This window comes from Budorcas taxicolor, chromosome 7, assembly GCF_023091745.1.
Source record: "Budorcas taxicolor isolate Tak-1 chromosome 7, Takin1.1, whole genome shotgun sequence".
Taxonomy (NCBI): Eukaryota; Metazoa; Chordata; class Mammalia; order Artiodactyla; family Bovidae; genus Budorcas; species Budorcas taxicolor.
In genome coordinates, this window is record NC_068916.1 from 98631700 (window position 1) to 98649710 (window position 18011).

Consider the following 18011-nt stretch of genomic DNA (forward strand, 5'->3'; position numbering starts at 1 on the left):
TATTACCTTTGAGCCCTTTGTTATATTACAACTTGCACTGTCCCAGAATGGAAACAAAATGAAACACAGGGAAATTCTAAACTGGGAAATGACCGAGTTTTAAAGACAGATGTAGTATTAACATGTGAAAGTGATCTTTTTGTTTATAAGTTTTTCCTGATACAAACTGCTTTCCTTACCAGACTAAACTTCTGGGAAGTCTTCACTTATTTCAATTGCAATTGGGTTCATTTTTTGGGGGAAAAAAAAAAAAAAAAGCCACAAAGGGATCATCCTAGGTAACAATATCCACTGCCAGTGTTAAACTGCCAAGTAGACTAAAATAATAAAATTGTTTTGATTTTCCCCCTCGTCTTCTTCTGTCCCTCTTATGGACTCTGCCCCTTTCATCTTAGATCTGTGCAGGCTTCAAGGCCTCATATTGTACATCAGCCTCAGGTGGTTCTATGTCACACAGTCCTCAAGTACTCAACACCTGCGTGCCATCCCCACCACCATCTGCTATTCTTCAGACCTACTTTCATTAATCCTAAAATTATGTTTGCTCTCCAACAGCTTTATAAACATTAAAATGTTAACAAAGCCCTACTGAAATCTCAGAAACCTTTTCCCTTTAGTTTTTATAAGCTGCCCATTTCCCTGAGAAAACATGTTCATGAAATACTCCAGTATATACTAAGACAGACTGCTTTAGAGGAAAATCAGATGTATATCCAGGTTGCGAAGTGCAGAAAATTTGATGTGCCCTTTGTAAGAGAAAGAAAGCATAATTACAACTGCTAAATTAAGTCCCAAAGTGACTATATAAATCACAACAAACAGAAAATTTCAGAAAATAACAAATACTGCAGGATTCAGAATCCAGAAAAATACAATTTTTTTTATCAAATAACTGTTTCACCACCTCTATAATACATTTTTCTTACATTCTTATTTTATTAATTCTGATCACCATGTCAAATGGAAACAATTTGTAATACCATTGTCAATGTAGAAATTTAAAAAATGTAATTTAGTCTTTCTTCTAACATGGTTGATGAAGACTATTATTATTAGCTATTATTAAATAACAGGCACTCTCCCAAAGAAGAGGGCTTCCCTGGTGACTCAGACAGTAAAGAATCTGCCTGCAATGTTGGAGACCCAAGTTCCATCCTTGGGTCAGGAAGATCCCCTGGAGAAGGAAATGGCAACACACTCCAGTATTCTTGCCTGGAGAATCCCATGGACAGAGGAGCCTGGCGGGCTACAGTCCATGGGGTCACAGAATCGTACTTGACCGAGCGACTTTCACTCACTCCCAAAGAAGACCTGATTGTTACATTAAAACTTATACAGCAAATCAAATTAAAATTACACTTTTAACCTCTTTTCCTGAGTCATAGTCTCTCAGACAAGGAATCCAGTGGTCTCTATAACTGGTCCCAGCCCTAAAAGCCATCCCTTCAGACTATCTGTTGTCAACAAGAATGCTGTTATTCTTTCTCCTTCTTATGGAATACAGTGTTTGTTCTCGGTGTTTAACAATGAGTATAGTAGTATGACACATTAAGCCCTCCCTCATACTGTATAGTTCCCCGCACAGTGGTGATGAATGTTACCCTTAGAGTCTCAAAGACCTAGATAGACTAAATCCCACCTCTGCTCCCCTGGGCTTCACTGGTGGCTCAGATGGTAAAAGATTTCATCTGCAAAGCAGAAGAAGCAGAAGACGCAGGCACAGCCCCTGGGTGGGGCAGATCCCTGGGAGAAGCGAATGGCTACCCACTCCAGTATTCTTGCCTGGAGAATTCCTCAGACAGAGGAGCCAGGTGGACCACAGTCCATGGGGTCACAAAGAGGCAGACACAACTGAGCAATTAACATACTTTTTTTCTGCTACTCCCTACCATGTGACCATGAACAAGCACCTTATAACTCTGATCTTTGGCTTCTTTGTTTACGAAAGTGAGTTACTATAGTACTTGCTGAATGTGGAGGCTATAAGAATGAGACAGTTCATATGTAAAAGCACAGTTACTCGGCATGTACTGTCTATTCAATAATAGCGCTTACTTTGCTCTGCGTAACAGACTCTAGATTCATCCACCTCACTCCCAACTGACCCAAATTCACTCCTTTTTATGGCTGAGTGATAGTCCACTGTATGAATGTACCACAACCTCTTTATCCATTCATCTGTCAGTGAACATCTAGGTTTCTTCCATCCCCTGACTATTGTAAATAGAACTTCAGTGAACACTGGGGTACATGTGTCTTTTTGAATTATGGTTTTCTCAGGGTATATGCCCAGGAGTGGGATTGCTAGGTATATTAATGAAATGCATATTAATATTATGCAAATATATGGCATCTAGAAAAATGGTGCAGGGCAGGAAAAGAGATACAGATGGAGAATGGACCTGTGGACACAGCAGGGGAAGGAGTGGGTGAAAGTCACTCAGTAGTGTCCGACTCTTTGCGACCACACAGACTATAGCCTACCAGGCTCCTCTGTCCATGGGATTTTCCAGGCAAGGATACTGGAGTGGGTAGCCATTCCCTTCTCCAGGGGATCTTCCCAACCCAGGAATTGAACCCAGGTCTCCTGCATTGCAGGTGGATTCTTTACCAGCTGAGCTACTAGGGAAACCCAGAGGGTAGGAGAAATTGAGAGAGTAGCATTGATATATATACACTCCCATTGTAAAGGAGACAGCTAGTGGGAAGACACTGTATAACACAGGGAACTCAGCCTGGTGCTCTGTGACAGCCTAGAGGCGTGGGAGGAGATAGATGTACATTTCTGGCTGATTCACTCTGTTGTATGGCAGAAACAAACACAACATTGTATAGCAATCATCCTCCAACTAAAAATAAATACGTGAATCGTGCTACCTTTCTTATCTAATTCCACAACACTCTTGTAATGCAGATACTTGCTGCAGAAAGTCATCAGAGAACCAGGAAAGTCCCTAGTCTGGCCCACAAGCTGCACTCAGACACCTGGAGGCTCATCGCACCCTTCTTCGTCCTTGGAATGTGCGTTCCACTCGCCTTGCTCATTCCCAGAAGCTGTCTCAAGGACACAGCCTTGAGCTAATAATGTGGTGATGAAATGGTCTGGACTGTGTACATGACTAAACTCAGGGAAGACCTCTATGCAAACTTCCAAGGTTCTGATGGGCAGGTGCAGAAACATACTTGTACAATAATTTATCTTGCTTATTAAACCTGCCACCTACCAATGGAGAGTGATCTGCCCTCCATTTCTAAAATCTAACAGATCTAAAATCTATTTCTTAGATCTCTCCCTGCCCTTTGTGTATGGGGTCAGTTTCAGATTACAGACAGGAAGCTCTGGAGAAAATTGCAAATCAACAGTGCAATTCAGTTCAGTTCAGTTCAGTCGCTCAGTCATGTCCGACTCTTTGCAACCCCATGGACTTTGCATTCCCTTCTCTTCCTAACCCAGGGATCAACCTGCATCTTCTGCACCTCCTGAATTGGCAGGCAGATTCTTTACCACTGAGCCACCTGGGAAGTATGTACACACACACACACACACACACACACACACACACACACACACACACATAATTTCTCAAGGGAGATCAGGTAAATTCTAACAGTTATCCTGATGTGATCATTAACAAAAAACAGAAACTAGCACACATTGCTTTTTCAAACTTTAAGCTATAGAGATGCAGAAAGAGCTATGATGTCACACTTGTGGAGAGTTGCTGCAGAGGCAGCTGTTACTTCGAAATCTGCCTAAACTTAATGTATCTCTTATAACTGTAAGACTCAGAATAGGAGCATGCTGGGTGCTACTTTATCCCATGAATTGATCATTTCTCCCAGCAGCAGAAAATGTTCAATTATCTTCAAACTCCATCACTCATTTCTGCTAGATAGAACACCGTACTCAGAGCTGGATAAGGAATTAGACATACAAACGATCTATTTGCATCAGCTCTTCTTAATCTAACGTGTGATTTCAGTCTCCTACAGTCTCTCTCTTAAGGCAGTATTGACTTTCTCAAGGGCTGCCAATGGCAGGAGGAAAGCCCCTCTGGTCAACAAGTAAACCGAGTGTTCAACAGTTCTTGTACTCCAGGAGTTCTCCAAGCCCTTTGAGCTCGTGAAAATCACCCTATCAAGAGCCCAAGGTGCCTTTCTCTATCGATTCTTGGACACTGATTTCCAAATGTAGCAAGGCAGAAACTCGGTGAATTCAGTCATAGCTTCAGGATATACAGATATCTTGTTTTGCCAATGATAATAATCAGATATGTACCTATAAATATTTAAAGAGGCTAGAAATAAAAAAGTCCCACGGACCTTCTTTTTTTTTTAATCTGCAGCACAATTGAATTTTAGAATCAATCTGCATCATTTCATTTTGCTTATTACTTATACTCCGGAAAAAATTTAATCTTAGGAATTGTTTTTTAGATCTACAGTCACAAAAAGCTGAAACTAATTTATCTTAGTAATTTTTCATTCCTGATCTCCACAGATAATAAGCCATGCAAATTCTGTATGGTTTTTGGAAGCGTCTACTCATGTACCTCAGAATATTGCAAAAGTACATCCCACAGGGCCATTTATAAAAACACAGAATGACAAGTTAAGTTTGAGCCAGCAACTTAATGATACAATTATTGAGATAAAAAACTTGGGGGGAACATTCCTCAACTCAGGAGAGAGTACAACGGGTCTTGGGCTTATCTGGAGATTTTATTATAAAACTGTTAGATGGTTCTTCTTAAAATAAAAACTAATATCATGATATTAATATGAGACCTCCATTCATCTTTTAATGTCAGTCATGATACTCACAGTAGTGAAAAAGAGTATTGATTCAGTAGGACTCATATAACTGTAAATATATACAGCTAATAATTTAAATCATAATTTCATAAAATGAAACAAAGATATTCAAAATCTCTCAGGATTAATCCAGGGAGAACTTTTCATAGCTCTAAAAAGTTAATATTATAAATTTACAAATTTCTATTTTACAAAATGTAGAGGTTATTTCTTAAATATGATATAGATGAATTAAAATATGATAATGAGCTAAATGAAGAACTCATGCTAACTAAAAGCAAGCAAAACCTTTTGCTGCTGCTGCTGCTAAGTCACTTCAGTCGTGTCCAACTCTGTGTGACCCCATAGACGGCAGCCTGCCAGGCTCCCCCGTCCCTGGGATTCTCCAGGCAAGAACACTGGAGTGGGTTGCCATTTCCTTCTCCAATGCATGAAAGTGAAAAGTGAAAGTAAAGTCGCTCAGTCATATCCGACTCTTTGCAACCCCATGGACTGTAGCCTACCAGGCTCCTCCGTCCATGGTATTTTCCAGGCAAGGGTACTGGAGTGGGGTGCCATTGCCTTCTCTGAAACCTTTGTGCAAAAGAAGATAAATCATTAATTTTATCTATGATGCCTACCTCAAATCTTTATTATAATAATTATCATTTATTCATCTGGGCAGTCAAAACTAATTTACTGAGGATCAGCTCTGAATTCTAAGCACTGGCAATATAGAGATATGTTTATGTATTTCTGGAGCCCACAGCCATAAGGATGAAAGACAAGCAAGCCATACATTGTATGATATTTCATGATAAGTAGCTTAGCTATAATCTGCAGAGGTACTGTCAAACCTCAGAGATTGATCATCATATTCCATCTGAAACCATAATTAATATATAAAAACCTAATGGGAATATTGAAATGTATGATGAGTTACCCGCCTGGAAAGCAGAAACATAAGGAATTCACTTGTCTGCAGATTGGGACAAATGTTGTAATAGAAGCAAACATAATTAAATAAAACAGAGAAACATAACCAGGTCCTCAGATCCCACAATATTATTGTGTCCAGAATATTCAAAAAGGTGTAAAGGGGATAAAAAGCAGTATTTGATAGAGCTTGATACCCAAGAAGAATAGAAGGCATTAAGAAAGGGACAGTTCAGTCCAGTCCCTCAGTTCAGTTCAGTTCAGTCGCTCAGTTGTGTTCAACTTCTTTGCGAACCCGTGAATCACAGCATGCCAGGCCTTCCTGTCCATCACCACCTCCCGGAGTTCACTCAAACTCACATCCATCGAGTTGGTGATGCCATCCAACCATCTCATCCTCTGTCGTCCCCTTCTCCTCCTGCCCCCAATCCCTCCCAGCATCAGGGTCTTTTCCAATGTATCAACTCTTCCCATGAGGTGGCCAAAGTACTGAAGTTTCAGCTTTAGCACCAGTCCTGCCAATGAACACCCAGGACTGATCTCCTTTAGAATGGACTGGTTGGATCTCCTTGCAGTCCAAGGGAATCTCAAGAGTCTTCTCCAACACCACAGTTCAAAAGCATCAATTCTTCAGCACTCAGCTTTCTTCACAGTCCAACTCTCACATCCATACATGACCAGTGGAAAAACCATAGCCTTGACTAGATGGACCTTAGTCAGCAAAGTAATGTCTCTGCTTTTGAATATGCTATATAGGTTGGTCATAACTTTCCTTCCAAGGAGTAAGAGTCTTTTAATTTCCTGGCTGCAGTTACCATCTGCAGTGATTTTGGAGCCAAAAAAATAAAGTCTGACACTGTTTCCACTGTTTCCTCATCAATTTCCCATGAAGTGATGGGACCAGATGCCATGATCTTTGTTTTCTGAATGTTGAGCTTTAAGCCAACTTTTCACTTTCATCAAGAAGTTTTTTAGTTCCTCTTCATTTTCTGCCATAAGGGTGGTGTCATCTGCATATCTGAGGTTATTGATATTTCTCGCAGCAATCTTGATTCTAGCCTGTGCTTCTTCCAGACCAGCATTTCTCATGATGTTCTCTGCATAGAAGTTAACTAAGCAGGGTGACAATATACAGCCTTGACGTACTCCTTTCCTTATTTGGAACCAGTCTGTTGTTCCATGTCTAGTTCTAACTGTTGCTTCCTGAGCTGCATATAGGTTTCTCAAGAGGCAGGTCAGGTGGTCTGGTAATTCCATCTCTTTCAGAATTTACCACAGTTTATTGTGATCAACAAATGGCAACCTACTCCAGTGCTCTTGCCTGGAAAATCCCATGGATGGAAGAGCCTTGTAGGCTACAGTCCATGGGGTCGCAAAGAGTCAGACACAACTGAGTGATTGCACCTCACCTTACACAGTCAAAGGCTTTGGCATAGTCAATAAAACATAAATAGGTGATTTTCAGGAACTCTTTTGTTTTTTCTATGATCCAGAGGATGTTGGCAATTTGATCTCTGGTTCCTCTGCCTTTTCTAAAACCAGCTTGAACATCAGGAAGTTCACAGTTCACGTATTGCTGAAGCCTGGCTTGGAGAATTTTGAGCATTACTTTACTAGCATGTGAGATGAGTGCAATTGTGTGGTAGTTTGGGCATTCTTTGGCATTGCTCTTCTCTGGGATTGGAATGAAAACTGAGCTTTTCCAGTCCTGTGGCCACTGCTGAGGTTTCCAAATTTGCTGGCAAATTGAGTGCAGCACATTCACAGCATCCCTAAAATGTCAGTGTTCACTTTTGCCATCTCCTATTTGACTACTTCCAATTTGCCTTGATGCAATATTTTTCTTTACAACGTCAGCCTTTACTTCCTCAGAAGTCACATCCACAACTGGGTGTTGCTTTTACTTTGGCTCTATCTCTTCATTCTTTCTGGAGTTATTTCTCCACTGATCTCCAGTAGCATATTGGGTCCCTACATTCTGAAGATCAGTCCTGGGACTTCTTTGGAGGGAATGATGCTAAAGCTGAAACTCCAGTACTTTGGCCACCTCATGCAAAGGGTTGACTCATCGGAAAAGACTCTGATGCTGGGAGCGATTGGGAGCAGGAGAAGAAGGGGACAACAGAGGATGAGATGGCTGGATGGCAGAGTGAACTCTGGGAGCTGGTGATGGACACGGAGGCCTGGCATGCTGCGATTCATGGGGTCGCAAAGACTCAGATATGACTCAGCAACTGGACTGAACTGAACCGACCTGGGGAGTTCATCTTTCAGCGCCCTATCTTTTTGCCTTTTCATACTGTTCATGGGGTTCTCAAGGTAAGAACACTGAAGTGGCTTGCCTTTCCCTTCTCCAGTGGACCACATTTTGTCAGAACTCTCCACCATGACCCATCTGTATGTGTGACCTACATAGCATGGCTCATAGTTTCATTTATTTAGAAAAGGCTGTGATCTGTGTGATCAGTTTGATCAGCTTTTTGTAATTCTGGTTTTCATTCTGTTGGCCCTCTGATGGATAAGGATAAGAAGCTTATGGAAACTTCCTGATGGGAGAGACTGAGGGGGAAACTAGGTGTTGTTCTGATGGGTGGGGCCATGTTCAGTAAATCTTTAATCCACTTTTCTGTTGATAGCTGGGACTCCATCCCTCCCTGTTATGTGACCAGAGGACAAATTATGGTGGAGGTAATGAAGATAACCTCTAAGAAGAGGTGGCAAGAATACACAGAAGAACTGTACAAAAAAGATCTTCATGACCTAGATAATCACGATGCTGTGATCACTTGTCAGAGTCAGACATCCTGGAATGTGAAGTCAAGTGGGCCTTAGGAAGCATCACTACAAACAAAGCTAGTGGAGGTGATGGAATTCCAGTTGACCTATTTCAAATCCTGAAAGATGATGCTGTGAAAGTGTTGCACTCAATATGCCAGAAAATTTGGAATACTCAGCAGTGGCCACAGGACTGGAAAAGGTCAGTTTTCATTCCAATCCCAAAGAAAGGCAATGCCAAAGAATGCTCAAAATACTACACAATTGCACTCATCACACACACTAGTAAAGTAATGCTCAAAATTCTCCAAGCCAGGCTTCAGCAATACATGAACCATGAACTTCCTGATGTTCAAGCTGGTTTTAGAAAAGGCAGAAGAATCAGAGATCAAATTGCCAACATCTGCTGGATCATGGAAAAAGCAAGATAGTTCCAGAAAAATATCTATTTCTGCTTTATTGACTATGCCAAAGCCTTTGACTGTGTTGATCACAGTAAACTGTGGAAACTTCTTCAAGAGATGGGAATACCAGACCACCTAACCTGCCTCTTGAGAAATCTGTATGCAGGTCAGGAAGCAACAGTTAGAACTGGACATGGAACAACAGACTGGTTCCAAATAGGAAAAGGAGTACATCAAGGCTGTATATTGTCACCCTGCTTATTTAACTTATATGCAGAGTAAATCATGAGAAACACCGGACTGGAAGAAACAGAAGCTGGAATCAAGATTGCCAGGAGAAATATCAGTAACCTCAGATATGCAGATGACACCACCCTTATGGCAGAAAGTGAAGAGGAACTAAAAAGCCTGTTGATGAAAGTGAAAGTGGAGAGTGAAAAAGTTGGCTTAAAGCTCAACATTCAGAAAACGAAGATCATGGCATCTGGTCCCATCACTTCATGGGAAATAGATGGGGAAACAATGGAAACAGTGTCAGACTTTATTTTGGGGGGCAAAATCACTGCAGATGGTGACTGCAGCCATGAAATTAAAAGACGCTTACTCCTTGGAAGAAAAGTTATGACCAACCTAGATAGCATATTGAAAAGCAGAGACATTACTTTGCTGACTAAGGTCCATCTAGTCAAGGCTATGGTTTTTCCTGTGGTCATGTATGGATGTTAGAGTTGGACTGTGAAGAGGGCCTATTGCCGGAGAAAAGGAAAAAAAAAAGAGAGAGAAAGAGGAAAGTTTCATAATGCATGTTGATTCCAAAAGGGCCACTGTTACATTGAAAAACACTCTTATTTTTAGAGATACTTCAAGTGGTTGACATTTAACCTAAAAGAACAGTAAGAAATCTTCAGAGGAAGCATAACAACTCTTTGAATAGGTGGAGGATTATCAAGTAAAAAAGCAAGTAAAAGCAGGCTCTAGGAACTAACAGGCAAAAGGCTTATTTCATTCATTTATAATTGAGAAAAATGCATAATTCTTCATTAGACAATCCACACAGAAGCTAGAGACTAGTTTCGGTGATAGCTTGGTGATAGTACGTTATGCTTAAACCTAAAATTACAATATTCTGTTAAAGTTTTATGGTCCTTTATTAGTCTCATGTTTAGAAAGATTTTTTGGAGGAACACTGACAGCTAATAGAATAACCAAGTTTTTATAGAAAGTATTCAAATTTATATAATCTTGAAAAAATATAATCAAGAGATCAATAATTTGCTATGATTTTCAAAATGGTTTATTCTGAGAACAAAAGCTGGTTGTTCATATTTCCTATATGACAGTGGGCTCAAACAATATGGCAAGTATTCTGCTGGAGCAAACAAACAGACTTTTATTAATTTTTAAGTGCTGGACAGACTTCAGAAAATTGTTGTGAAAATTTATAATAGCGAATTTTTTATGATATATGAAGATGCTATACAGAGACTCACCTCGTCATCCATGTTTCAGACAATATCTAATATGATATTTCCCTTGGTTCCTTTTCCATTTCTATGGCCTGCAAATTGCCTCATGTGTTATATAATAGTTTATCTCCTATTGATTTTGGCATACCTTCTCAATTATAAGTAATATCTGCACAATTTAATTTTATGGTGGTGATTAGTGCTCTATTGGTTCTTTTCTATTAAATAAAGTCCCCCAACTTATTCTTTTGATATTAGCTATGTTGGATTATTTCAGTAAATTAAACATCTATATATTCATTTTAAGTGTCTTCTAATATACATCCAATGCTACTTTTGAGTCCATTATTATGAATAATTGAGTTAATTTTTTTTTAATTGCCAGGAGAAATATCAATAACCTCACATACGCAGATGACACCACCCTTATGGCAGAAAGTGAAGAGGAGCTAAAAAGCATCTTGATGAAAGTGAAAGTGGAGAGTGAAAAAGTTGGCTTAAAGCTCAACATTCACAAAACTAAGATCATGGCATCTGGTCCCATCACTTCATGGGAAATAGATAGGAAAACAGGGGAAACAGTATCAGACTTTATTTTGGGGGGCTCCAAATTCACTGCAGATGGTGACTGCAGCCATGAAATTAAAAGACGCTTACTCCTTGGAAGAGAAGTTATGACCAACCTAGATAGCATATTCAAAAGCAGAGACATTACTTTGCCGACAAAGGTCCGTCTAGTTAAGGCTATGGTTTTTCGTATGGATGTGAGAGTTGGACTGTGAAGAAAGCTGAGTGTCAAAGAATTGATGTTTTTGAACTGTGGTGTTGGAGAAGACTCTTGAGAGTCCCTTGGACTGCAAGGAGATCCAACCAGTCCATTCTAAAGGAGATCAGTCCTGGGATTTCTTTGGAAGGAATGATGCTAAAGCTGAAGCTCCAGTACTTTGGCCACCTGATGCAAAGAGTGGACTCATTGGAAAAGACTCTGATGCTGAGAGGGATTGGGGGCAGGAGGAGAAGGGGATGACTGAGGATGAGATGGCTGGATGGCATCACTGACTCGGTGGATGTGATTCTGAGTGAACTCCGGGAGTTGGTGATGGACAGGGAGGCCTGGCGTGCTGCGATTCATGGGGTCGCAGAGTCGGACACGACTGAGTGACTGAACTGAACTGAACTGATTATGAATAATGTTACAAAAATTTAAGATAAGCTCTTCTTATTATCAAATATCATAAAAATACCACTGAAAATATTTCTCTGTCTTTTTAATGCTATCTTTATTGATTCAAGTTGAAATCACTTAAAAGTAAGATTTTTCTTTTAAAAATTACAAAATGGATTTTGCAGTAGCTCATTCTACAAAATGTACTATTCACTGAAACATTTTGTCTTGGTTTATTTTCATGAACTAGAAACATGTTTAATTCAACTGGATTTACTTAGCTTACCAAATAAGCATATAGAGCAGTTCAGGGATGATATGACAGCTTCACAATGCAGGTTTTCATTTTCCTATTCAAATATCTTTAACTATACGAAGTACAAATGCAAAAGCTGATTTTGTCTTTTTGAAAGTGATTTCTAGAGCTCTAGCTAACAATTCCTGCTTATATCCCAATGTCAGTTATGCAGCACTAAGGATGAAAAGTTGGGAGAACAGGAAACTTATCCAGATACAGTTGTCCCCCACTCCAAATAGGATGGCATTATTAAGGAAGAAGAAAATGAACATAATTTATGTAAATAATTATTTGCCATAGAATTGAAAGGACACAAATTTCATGGAAAGAGAGTATGTGAAAATAGCATCTTACAAGACAGGCTAGAATATTATTCCCTTAGAAGAAAATTGTCTCTAATACTTATAGCCACTGTAGTCGACTGTTTTCTAATTTTTTAATATTTTGTTCAGTAAGAAACAAACCCTTCACTGACTCACAGACTTAGAGAATGAACTTATGATGCCCAGGGGAGAAGGAGGAGGGGATTAACTATATTGGGAGTCTGGGACTGACATGTAAACTCTGTTATTTAATTAAAAATAGATAACCAGCAGAGACCTACTATATAGAACAGGGACCTCTGCTCAATACTCTGTAATAACCTAAATGGGAAAAGAATTTGAAATAAAGAATAGATACTTGAGTATGTATAACTGAATCCCTTTGCTGTGTATCTGAAACTAACACATTGTTAACCGACTATACTCAAATATAAAATAAAGATTAAAAAATATAAGAAAGAAGCAAAGGCATTCAGTCCATTCAACAAAAATAAAGTAAGCTCCTTATTATGGATTAAAAACTGCTTCAGGAAAATTGCTTGAAAAATGTTTATTGATTGAGGTACAGTCTACCTTGTAAATGAAATGAATACTCGAAAAAAGAATGATGATATAATGCCCTTGCCCTCAACAAGTTCACCTTTGTGAAACAAGTGACAAGAGAACACACAAATGATTATAGCACAGTGATATAAATACAAATAGAAGTGCCAATAACATTCCATTGGAATTTTAAAAATTAACAATTTATTCTCACTGGCATGGGGGGAAGGCAAGTAAATTGAAGGTAATACAGAAATAAAGAATATAAGGATTTTTCAAAATGTGTCAAAGTTACAGAATATGGTTGGCAGAAACTATTCATTTTTTCTAACAGATGTATGTAGACACGGTTTTATAAACTTTTTAAAAAGAAGCCTTCAGAGGGTAATTTTAAAAAATGGATTTTATGTTCAGAGTTCATTGATCCATGAAATTGCTTAGTCTCCCATGTCCCAAGATTTAGACAGTCATAATTATAATTTGAAAAAAATCCCTCAAAACCTATAGAATAATATGATAGTTCTCCCTCAATGAGAAGATTTGAGCTGAAAGCTGACAGGTGATTCAGGGGTTGTGAACTGTGTTAATAGAATAAGTCAATTTTCACACTGAAAGACATAAAACCCTAAGTGCTATCAAATGGACATATGAACTCCTTAGCTTATTTTTCATCTTGTGATATTTTACGATGTATACACTACATTCCAAATCAACAGTTGAAATCAAAACCCATTATTAAATTCATTTAACTGTTAATACATAGGAAGTATATGAACAAAATTCTTCATAGCACCTTGTGACTAGATTCAACCTCAGTGATTAAAGAAAAGACTGTCATTTTATGCAAAAGCGTTTTTTCAGTTATTTCCATATATAAGGTAAGTTTAAAAAAATGAATTAGTGAACTACAAACAATTACCATTCTAAAAATATCCTCAGAGTTGCATGTTCAAGGTAAGTTCATCCGTATCGTATTGTAGGTTCCACACATAAGTGCGGTCGTAAGGCGTTTGCCTTTCTCTTTCTGACTCACTTCACTTAGCATGGTAGTCTCTAGGTCCACTGCTGTTGCTGCAGATACCATTATTTCCTTCTTTCTCATGGCTGAGTAATGTTCCATCTGAACAATATTCCATTACGTATATGTACCATATTTTCTTTATCCGTCCCTCTCTCGATGGACACTGAGGTTGTTTCCATGTCCTGCAGATGGTGAACTGTGCTGCTGGGACAGAAGGGTGCAAGTATCTTTTCCACTTACAGCTTTGTCTGGGTGTATGCCAGCGACTGGGGAGTGCAGAATCATACACTCTGCCTTTAGTTTATGAGGAACCTCCCTATCGTTTTCCGCAGTGGTTACACCAATTTAGATTCTCACCAACAGCATAAGAATATCCCTTTTCTTCACATCCTCTCCAGCATTTGTTATTTATAGACTTAAATTGTGGCCATGCTGATCTTTGGGAGGTGGTACCTCACTGTATTATTAACTCATGCTTTTCTAATAAATAGCAATGTTGAACATCATTTTATGTGAATATTTCCATTTAGGCTAGCTTGAATTTTTAGTTGAAAATGAACAACTAACTTTCATCATTGGGAAGGTTTCTTTTAATACTAATAACCGCTGGATCATCGAAAAAACAAGAGAGTTCCAGAAAAACATCTATTTCTGCTTTCTTGACTATGCCAAAGCCTTTGACTCTGTGGATCACAATAAACTGTGGAAAATTCTGAAAGAGATGGGAATACCAGACCACTTGACCTGTCTCTTGAGAAACCTATATTCAGGTCAGGAAGCAACAGTTAGAAGTGGACATGGAACAACAGACTGGTTCCAAATAGGAAAAGGAGTACGTCAAGGCTGTATATTGTCACCCTGCTTATTTAACTTATATGCAGAGTACATCATGAGAAATGCTGGGCTGGAGGAAGCACAATCTGGAATCAAGATTGCTGGGAGAAATATCAATAACCTCAGATATGCAGTGGAGAAGGTGATGGCACCCCACTCCAGTACTCTTGCCTGGAAAATCCCATGGATGGAGGAGCCTGGTAGGCTGCAGTCCATGGGGTCACAAAGAGTTGGACGTGACTGAAGCGAATTAGCAGCAGCAGATATGCAGATGACACCACCCTTATGGCAGAAAGTGAAGAACTAAAGAGCCTGTTAATGAAAGTGAAAGAGGAGAGTGAAAAAGTTGGCTTACAGCTCAACATTCAGAAAACTAAGATCATGGCATCTGGCCCCATCACTTCATGGTAGATAGATGGGGAAACAGTGGAAACAGTGGCTGACTTTATTTTTCTGGGCTCCAAAATCACTGCAGATGGTGACTCCAGCCATGATATTAAAAGACGCTTACTCCTTGGAAGAAAAGTTATGACCAACCTACATAGCATATTCAAAAGCAGGGACATTACTTTGCCAACCAAGGTCTGTCTAGTCAAGGCTATGGTTTTTCCTGTGGTCATGTATGGATGTGAGAGTTGGACTATAAAGAAAGCTGAGTGCCAAAAAATTGATGCTTTTGAACTGTGGCGTTAGAGAAGACTCTTGAGAATCCCTTGGACTGCAAGGAAATCCAACCAGTCCATTCTAAAGGAGATCAGTCCTGGGTGTTCATTGGAAGGACTGATGCTGAAGCTGAAACTCCAATACTTTGGCCACCTCATGTGAAGAGTTGACTCACTGGAAAAGAGTCTGATGTTGGGAGGGATTGCGGGCAGAACGAGAAGGGGATGACAGAGGATGAGATGGTTGGGTGGCATCACAGACTCAATGGACACGGGTTTGGGTGGACTCCAGGAGTTGGTGATCGACAGGGAGGCCTGGTGTGCTGCAGTTCATGGGGTCACAAAGAGTAGGACATGACTGAGCGACTGGACTGAACTGAACTGAACTGAACTGAACCTTCATCCATTTTATCTTTATTTAAAGATTTCATGTATTTAACCATTCTTACAATGCTTCTGGAAACTGAATATGGTTCTTTGTCTCTGCTGCTGCCCTTGTGCACCTAACCTCAACCCCTTCTTCTTGAGCTTAAGAAACAGGGTATTCTATTTCACATACAAAGGAAAATAAGGGAGATACTTTAAAAAGCACCTTTTATTATTTTTGCACTGTACTCAAAAGAAATGGAACCAATTATCTTGCCTTTCATGAAGCTGGGAGTAGTTTCATAAGTTGTGCAATAAAAATATGCAATTTTAAAAAATGAATCTGCATCAGTCTAGTGGCTGTCACAATGCTCTTTGAATTTTAGCTGTAACTATTGTCACCATATTTTGAAAATATGACTTCAAATAACCAAACTAACAATTTTAAATATCTATCTTAAGAAAGCTGCAAGACATCAGCTCACTAATTCCTGACTCATGACAGCTAGGAAACAGTCATAAACTCCCAGGTATAGAAACATCCTCTTGAACAAGTGACTTAAATTTTCCAAGTCTCTGTTAGCTGTAAAGTGGGGATGATTTTCATCTTGGGAGAGTGTTTTAAGAGCCAAATAAGATAGCAAATGTAAAGTATCATATTGACTTACTAATTAAATATTAAAATGTTACTCATTTTCTCTGCCGGCAGTTAAAACATAAGTTGTTCTATTTGCTAGGCATCATTATCAATTAGGAATTGGACGTTAGCAAAAGTATGTAATTAATATTTCAAGAAATTAACTATATATATCATTTTTTTGCAGAAAAGCAAAACGTAGCATCTTGATGTTATAGCTCTAAAAAGTAAGCAAATCTAAGAATCAGATGATGTCTACTGACTATATGATTATACTTAGTATCCCTCTGTTAGCTTTCTTAATTTCAAAAGTTAGCACAGTTTAGAATTCCATGGATGGTATAGTCCAGGGGTTGCAAAGAGCCAGACATGACTGAGTGACTTTCACTTTCATAAAGCTCTCTAAAAAGTATTTTCTTCAAAAAAAAAAAGAATCTGATGAAAAGTAAAATAGAACTGTGAAAAGAGATGAAAGAAGGCAAAACTCAAACTGACAGGAAAAATTACAATTAATAGTTTCAGGTGTTATATGTAGTCATTAACTTAGCTTCAGTAACTGTATGTACCATGTTACCCAGAATCTTCCTTATTTATATTTTTTATTAGTAAAGTAATCTATAATTATCATGCTATAAGCTTCTTCCGTCAGGGCTGAACTTTACCATTTCATGATTTCTTCTCCAGAACACCTTCAAAGGAGGCACAGGTGAGAGCTGGCATTCTGGCTTTAGTGAGTCTCCCCCTAAAACTTCTTTGAGTTGTGTTTTGTAGATAAATATCAGTGTTCTACATTCTCTTGCAAGAATGTCCAGCTATACAGTTAAAGTAGCTTCCCCTGTTCTGTTCCTGGCAATACACGAGTAAGCTCCTGAACCTGAAGCTCTGCTCACTTCCAGGATGAGTGAATGAAAACCCTCCTAAGACACTATCATTTTGCAAAAAGCTTCCATTTATATACCATGACACGTGAGGAGCTGGCAGTCTACCCACTTTGAAGTCCATTCCTCAGAATCTTCCTTCTTCACTCAACATGTTCTCTGACATTTGAACAGAATTTGATGAGCAGAATTTCTCCTGTATTGCACACTGATCATTCACATCTCCTTTTGAGTAGGATCTACTTCTTCTGACTTAGGAACCTGTGGTCATGCACGTTCTGAGCTGTGCTATGATAAATCTTGTGAGTCATTGTCATTTTAGCTTGAAACACAGCAATCTGTGGATTTCTACAATTAAGAAGCGGTCCTGCATTTCAGCTTTCTCTTTCAAACCATGAATCAAATCTTCTTTTTATGTATGTAGGTATGTATGCATTTATGGCCCTTGTGTTTCAGGGTTGGAAGTGTCTGGTATGGGTCTAGCATTTGCAATGTGGCCAACAGAGGGTTGTTGACAGTTGAGGTGCCCAGTGGGAGGGATTTTACAGCTACTGTCATCAGGCCATAATGACAATATGGAGCCAGGGAAGCTGCCTGGGAACTGATTTTAGGTGGCATAACCTTTTTGCTCTGGCTGGAGCCAGAAAGCTGCTGGGGGAATCGGAAAAACAGAGGAGGGCATGGTGATGTGAGAGCCCCCTGTTGTGGAAGCAGGGATTTGCACTGTCAGGGATGGATGAAAAAGGAAGGCTGCTTGGTCGGGCTAGAGGAGCTGAGGTTTTAAATGTATGCATTTTATAAGTACTGTTTGTCTTGTGAATTATAATACTAATTAAACAAAGTAGAAGCAAAAATAATTTTTAAAAACAGAAAGAATGAACTCTTTCATATAAGACTTAAAGTCAAGTG

The 18011-nt window shown here is 39.2% G+C and overlaps 1 pseudogene; it reads right to left on the reverse strand.

Annotated features, from left to right (window-relative positions):
• Nucleotides 1-16794: 16794 nt before the first annotated feature.
• Nucleotides 16795-17420, reverse strand: LOC128051077 (myotilin-like; annotated as a pseudogene).
• Between the last annotated feature and the right edge of the window lie 591 nt (nt 17421-18011).